The following is a 6,075-nucleotide window of genomic DNA, read 5'->3' on the forward strand; positions in this document are numbered from 1 at the left end:
ATATACTGAGTTAAGGTACTGGCCAGACCCCGGGACTTGAGAGAGATCCGTTTAGGGACCAATAACATTTTTTGTACAAAGTAGATAAAGCTTGAGATTCCAGACACTTGGGGTGCGATTCTCCCATATGGGGAGAAATCGTAAGGCTGGCGTCAAATCCGGGCGGGTTTGACGCCAGCCCCCCCTTTCCCGACCGGGAACCGATTCTGGCCCCCGGTCGGGGCTAGCATGCCGACGCCGTAAACTCCGGCATCGCGGGCTTAACGAATTTCGTTAAGCCCGCTTGGCAGAGTTAGCGCCGGCTGACGCGTCATATGACGTCAGCCACGCATGCGCGGATTGGAAGACTCCAACCCGCGCATACGCGGATGATGTCATCGCGCATTTGCGTGAAACCCGTGCATGCGCAGGCCGGGTTGCCCTTCAGCAGCCCCGCAAAGTAATACAGCGGGGCGGCGGAGGGACAAAGAGTGCGCGGGCATCGGGCCCGCTGCCCGCGATCGGTGGGCACCGATCGCGGGCCCATGGCACCCTTGGCACGGCCGTGGTACGGCCGTGCCAATCGGTGCCATGGTTTTAAAGATCGAGAGTTTACGGCCGTTTTTACGAACGGCCAGGCCAGGGGTGTTTGCCGTTCGTAAAAACAGCCGTAAAGGGCTGGGAACTCGGCCCATCGAACAGCTGAGAATCGCTGCCGGCCGTAAAAAAACTGCGGCAGCGATTCGTATTGGGAGTCGCGCGTGGGGGGGGGGGGGGAGAATAGCGGGAGGGCGTCGGAACAGCGTGGCCGTAAAATTTTACGAGCCACGCTATTCTCCGCACCGTCGGGAGTGCGGAGAATCGCGCCCTTGGGGTGCGATTCTCCGCACTCACGACGGGTCTGAGAATAGCGGGCGGCGCAACTTTTTACGGCGACGCTGGTCCGACGCCCTCCCGCTATTCTACCCCCCCCCCCCCCCCCCCCCCCCCCCCCCCCCCCCCCGACACGAATCGCTGCTCGCCGTTTTTTTACGGCAAGCAGCAATTCTCCCCTGGCCGATGGGCCGATTTCCAAGGCCTTTACGGCCGTTTTCACGATTTTTAATACACCTGCTATACCAGTTCGTGAAAACGGCCGCAAAGTGCCGTTCTGCACAACCATGCCACCGATTGGCACGGCCGATGCCAAGGGTGGCATGGTCCCGCGATTGGTGGGCACCATTCGCGGGCAGCGGGTCCGATTCCCGCACACTCTTTCTCCCTCCGCCGCCCCTCAGCATAAGTCCACGGGGCGGCTGAGGGGCATTATGAACCGCGCATGCGCGGGTCTGACGCATATGCGCGGATGATGTAATCCGCGCATGCGCGGGTTGGACGACTCCAACCCGCGCATGCGCGGATTACATCATCCGCGCATATGCGTCAGACCCGCGCATGCGCGGTTCATAATGCCCCTCAGCCGCCCTTGGGGTGCGATTCTCCGCACTCACGACGGGTCTGAGAATAGCGGGCGGCGCAACTTTTTACGGCGACGCTGGTCCGACGCCCTCCCGCTATTCTACCCCCCCCCCCCCCATGCCCCCCCCCCCCCCCCCCCCCCCGACACGAATCGCTGCTCGCCGTTTTTTTACGGCAAGCAGCAATTCTCCCCTGGCCGATGGGCCGATTTCCAAGGCCTTTACGGCCGTTTTCACGATTTGTAATACACCTGCTATACCAGTTCGTGAAAACGGCCGCAAAGTGCCGTTCTGCACAACCATGCCACCGATTGGCACGGCCGATGCCAAGGGTGGCATGGTCCCGCGATTGGTGGGCACCATTCGCGGGCAGCGGGTCCGATTCCCGCACACTCTTTCTCCCTCCGCCGCCCCTCAGCATAAGTCCACGGGGCGGCTGAGGGGCATTATGAACCGCGCATGCGCGGGTCTGACGCATATGCGCGGATGATGTAATCCGCGCATGCGCGGGTTGGAGTCGTCCAATCCGCGCATGCGCGGCTGACGTCATCATATGCGTCAGCCGTCACTAACTTTGGCGCACGGGCTTAGCGAAATTCATTAAGCCCGCGATGCCGGAGTTCACGGGGCCGCGATGCTAGCCCCGACCGGGGAGCAGAATCGGGTCCCGGGAGGGGGCGCGGAGGCTGCCGTGAAACACGGCCGGTTTCGTGGCAGCCTTCATGACTCTCCGCCTTTGCGGAGAATCACGCCCTTGCTTTTGGAATAAAGCCACAAAATCCCACAGGTTTTGAACAAATAAAAACAGCCTTTACTATACAACTTCCAAAGGATAAAACAATTTACAATATGTATCTTATACTCTAACGTTCAAGGTAAGTATGAGATACATATGAAATAACAAACTGTGGTCAGACACCACAGGGCAGTGTAAATGACTGATGCAACCAAGACAGAGTCCATAGATTTCTTAATAAGCCACCCAGACATCAGTAAACACTAAGTTAAACAATCTCATTGAAAGTCTGTCTCATGCTGGATGCCCAGCTTCACCTCTGAAAATCTTTCCTTGGAATTCTCTCCAAATATCACTCCCACTTGGACAGCTGTAACAATGGCCCACCTCACAGGGTTTTAATCTCACCTTTAGAGAATCCTTCTCCCTGGATTCCAGAGTACAATCTGCCATTAGCTTACAAGTAAACATTTAGATCTATGGCCAGCCAAACAAAGCACCATTGCTCCAAAGGTGTATCATAGCCCCAGTGGCTAACTGCAGCTCTTTCTTGAATTCAGATCCTATTTCTTTGCTCTCCCTTTTAAAATTATTCAACAGGACCATCTCCTGTTCTTGTGCCTGTGACACTTCTGACTGGCAGGCTGCTTCAAACTGACTTGTTTCTCAAAGAGCTGTTCACTGATGCTTGAACTGATCTGGGGAATCATAGAATTTTCAGTGCAGAAGGAGGCCATTTGACTCATCAAGTCTGCACCGGCCCTTGGAAAGAGCACGCCACTTAAGCCCACATCTCCATCCTATCCCCGTAATCCCACCTGACCTTTTTGGACACTAAGGGCAATTTAACATAGCCAATACACCCAACCTGCACATCTTTGGACCATATGATGAAGTCATCAACGTACACTCGTACATAGGCAATACCTTCGACCATCTGTTCCATAACCCGATGAAAGATTTCGGAAGCTGAAATTATCCCGAAAGGCATTCTACTGAAACAGTATTTGCCGTCAGGTGTGTTGAACATGTAGAGTTTCTTACTTCATCTAGCTTTAGTTGCCAAAGCCCCTGAATGCGTCTAGCTTGGTAAAGACCTTGTCACCTGACATCTCACTCGTGATTTCCTCTCTTTTTTGAATCAGGTAGTGTTCCCACTTAATATTCTGATTCAGATGCTTGGGATCCATATATATTCTCAAGTCACCATTGGCTTTCTTCACACAAATGATAGAACTGACCCAGTCAATTGGTTTTCCAACTTGGTGATTATCCCCAACTGCTGCAGACCCTCAAGTTCCACTTTCTAACATTCCCTCAAGAGAGCTGGAACCCTCCTAAGAATTACTGTTTCGATGTTTGCTCTTAGCTGGATTTTATATTCAAATGGTAGCGTTCCCATACCATGAAAAATGTGAGGAAATTTCTGTATTATGGCCTCAATCTGGTCATTGCAATTGGATGAAATCCTGTCCGTGCTGTATGGTAGCAGAGTGGTCAGCACTGTTGCTTCACAGCGCTAGGGACCCAGGTTCAATTTGCGGCTTGGGTCATTGTCACTGCGGGGCCAGAACTTTCTCCCCGTGTCTGCATGGGTTTCCTCCGGGTGCTTCGGTTTTGCTCCACAAGTCCCGAAAGACATGCTTGTTAGGTGATTTGGACATTCTGACTTCTCCCTCAGTGTAATCGAACAGGCACCGGAGTAGGGGATTTTCACAGTAACTTTGTTGCAGAGTTAATGTAAGCCTAATTGTGACAGTCATAAAGATTATTAGATTATTTAATGCGGTTCACAAGCTGCAGAATCTCACAGGCCTGAACACCCAGTAATGAATATCTCTTTGGCTCTACGATTTAAAATTTATTCAGAATCTTTTTCTCTTTGACCTTGACTGTTAGGTAGCAAGTGTCCATTCTGGTTATCACATTGCCATTGTAATCCCGCAGTTGACAGTCATTTTCGTCAATCACTGGTTTCGTTTTTAATTTGGCTATGTATATCTTATTAATAAGATTAACTCTTACTCCGGTATCCAATTTAATCTTTTATTGGTTCCATTTATTATTAATGGAATCGCCCAATCATCATTATTTTCAACTATTGAAATCTATTTCAAAATGTCCGAAACGGAAGTCTTCTGTTGCGCTTTCTCTACTGTTTCAACAAAGAAAGAATCCTCCAAGTCAAATATAATCTTCCATTGAATCAGGATTGATCGCTTGATTAGCATGTTTTTTAATGCTTATTTCCTGCACTGCTCTTCCCTTGTTCACTGCACTAAGCTTCTTAAACTGTTGGGAATTTGTGACACCGCATATGTTTTTCCAAACGCAGGGCATTTTTTTATCTAGTGGGTGTTGCCATGCCGTTTACACGTCATGACACTCGTGATGTCATGCGCAAAATGGCTGCCATCTGGAGCACGTTTCTTTTTTAGGTGCGCCACAGCATTATTGGCATCAGCCACGCTGTTTGTTTTCACGCCACTTTCACCAACCAACATTTCAGAGAACTGGTGTGGAATTCTCCGACCCCCCGGCAGGGTCGGAGAATCGCCCGGGGCCGGCGTAAATTCTGCCCCCACCGTGACCGGAATTCTCTGCCACCTGGGAATTGGCGGGAGCAGGAATCGTGCCGTGCCGATTGGTGTGCCCCCCGCGTCGATTGGCGGACCCCCCGCGGCGATTCTCCGGCCCGCGATGGGCCGAAGTCCCGCCACTGATAGGCCTCTCCCGCCGACGTTGTTTCATCCACCTCTGGTGGCACCGGGTTTGGCGGCGCCAGTGGGCCCCCGAGGTCCTGGGGGGGCGCGGGGCGATCGGACCCCGGGGGGTGCCCCCACGGTTGCCTGGCCTGTGATCGGGGCCCACCGATCGGCCGGCGGGCCAGTGCTGTGGGGGCACTCTTTTTCTTCCGCCGCTGCCACGGCCTCCACCATGGCGGAGGCGGAAGAGACCCCCCTACCCCGCATGCGCCGGTGGTGACGTCAGTGGCCGCTGACGCACCGGTGCATACGCGAACCGGCGAAGGCCTTTCAGCCAGCCCCGACGTGGCGCCAACCACTCTGGCGCGGGCCTAGCCCCTAAAGGTGCGGAGAATTCCACACCTTTGGGGAGGCCCAACGCCGGAGTGGTTGGCGCCACTCCGCTACGCCGGGACCCCCCGCCCTTCCGGGTAGGGGAGAATCCCGCCCCTGATTTCTGGCACGTTCACTTATTCTACACAGACTGACTGTGCCTTCTAGCTTCAAATCAGACTGTCTCAATAGTCCTTCCCGCAGTCTGTCGCTTTTTACTCCGTAGACTAAGTCTCAGATCCGTTATGAAGCAATGAAGCGTTTCACCTGCTTTTTGCATTCTTTGCCTGAACAGATACCATTCAAACGCTTTCTTTTGTTGCAACTGGCAGCGCTTGTTGAGTTTTTCAATTACTTTATTATATTTTTTCTTATCTGCTTCGTCCTCAAATCGGAACGAGTTGGACATTTCTCGGGCTTGCGAACCAGCCACTGTTGGAAACAGCGTTATTTTTCGTTGATCGCCGGGAACCATCAAAACATTCCCAGAGGGTCCCCCCTTGTTACTAGTCAGGAACAAATGTAACAACATTGGATGTTCCTGTACCTTAAATGTTACAATCTTCACAAACTTCTAATTTGGAACCCCCAGGGTCACAAAGATCAATGATTTCTTGATTACTGTGTCCATACTAAGCACTTTAGATGTTTAAAAAAAACATTAATGGGATGTTGGTATCGCTGGAAAAGGTGGCATTTATTGCTCATCCCTAATTGCTCTTGAGAAGGTGATGTTGACAGGGCTGGTGCAAGCATTGGACAAATTAGGCAGCCCAAACCCAGCAGGTTGATAATCAATATCCAATTTCTATTGCATGTGGGCCCA

Source organism: Scyliorhinus canicula, chromosome 1, assembly GCF_902713615.1.
Source record: "Scyliorhinus canicula chromosome 1, sScyCan1.1, whole genome shotgun sequence".
Classification (NCBI taxonomy): Eukaryota; Metazoa; Chordata; class Chondrichthyes; order Carcharhiniformes; family Scyliorhinidae; genus Scyliorhinus; species Scyliorhinus canicula.